We start from the raw sequence: 1,429 nt of genomic DNA, 5'->3' as shown, positions 1-1,429 counted from the left end.
GTAAGATTGTGATTAGTTTGCATCATGTGAAATGAGTTACATCAGCATGGTTGCTTTAACGTAAGCAGGAGATTGCAGGTTGCAGAGACAGGATGAGCTGCTCGGGGGAGTTGAGCTCATTTTGCTCACATCTGTATCAGCTGAAGAAAGGCATTGTTGTCTCTCTGAGGACAGTGTGCCTCTTGACAGCTAGATGGGAGTTGACAACTAGTGAGTGGGAGGAGATTCTGATAGCACAAAAATTTCCTGAATTGAAAGGTTTGTCCTAGGTCATCTTTCTATAACTAGCAGTTTGTATCGTGAGTTGTACTGGAAGGTTTGCAACAATGGGAGGGGAATGTATTGGCATAAAGAAAAAAATATTGGAATGCATGCAGAACCAAATCTGGATGGCATTATAATAGATAATCCAAATGAATCAAAACCCATTGGGATAGCAAGAGAAATGTTGTCAAAGAGCTGGTTCATTATGTGTCAATTTCTTTTTTCCAGTTACTGTAGAAATAGTCATTAATGTTGTGAATAGCAATACACTACTCAAAGTGAGTTTATCCCTTGGAAATAGATCATTAGAGTGATTTAAAGAGAAGTGGGCATATGCTACTGCATAGCTGTCATTGGGTATGAGTTTGGACAAATGCAAACTATGCTTCTGGTTCTAGAATTAATGAGGTATCTACTTAATAGTAAAACTTCCATTTTCACATTCTCTATGCTGTATTATGGATATATTATGATATAGAAGTAACTCCAAATGTCTTTATCTCCCCTTTACAGAAATAAATGTTGAGACATTTGTCAATGTGCTAATAGCAACTAGAGAGAAAGATTAAGGAGCAGCAAGAGCTGAACTGGAAACAGATGAAGAGATTTGAGAATTTCCATCACTTGGCTTTCAGGAAAGAGACTGCATTTAACTCTGTGTTTGACTGGCTTGGGAAAGGTAAAGGGAGGTAGGGTTTAAGATTTAACATGCGAAATATAGCTGGAACATGAACTTGCACATAATGGGTGAACATACTATTTTGTTTAGGCTTTTTGTAATGTATTTGTTATATCATAGTATATCACAGAAAAAGAAATCTTTTGTTATTTTTTGGAAATAGGTTAAAATTATTCTGTCAGCAAAAAGCTAATAATACTTTTAATACCCTTCTCAATTCAGAAGAGAAACAAAGGTTTACTTTTGTTACCTACCTAGGAACAAGTCATTGAAAATACTGGTTTGCTTTTCTTCACACAAATGTAAGGCCAATTCCATGAATTTGAGGCTTTATAATTAGAATTATTTTTAGAAATTGATACACTACATTTCTGTTTAGACAAAGAAAGGAGAATGTCAGAGCAAAAGTATTCTCTGTCTTAATGTGGTGCTGTATGAGGAAAATGTAATCTATACTAGAGGACTGGTATATAATGGGGCATATTA

The sequence above is a fragment of the Erithacus rubecula genome (genome assembly GCF_903797595.1).
Source record: "Erithacus rubecula genome assembly, chromosome: 3".
Classification (NCBI taxonomy): Eukaryota; Metazoa; Chordata; class Aves; order Passeriformes; family Muscicapidae; genus Erithacus; species Erithacus rubecula.
The sequence above is the reverse complement of the archived record's forward strand: the minus strand, read 5'-3'. Positions refer to the sequence as shown.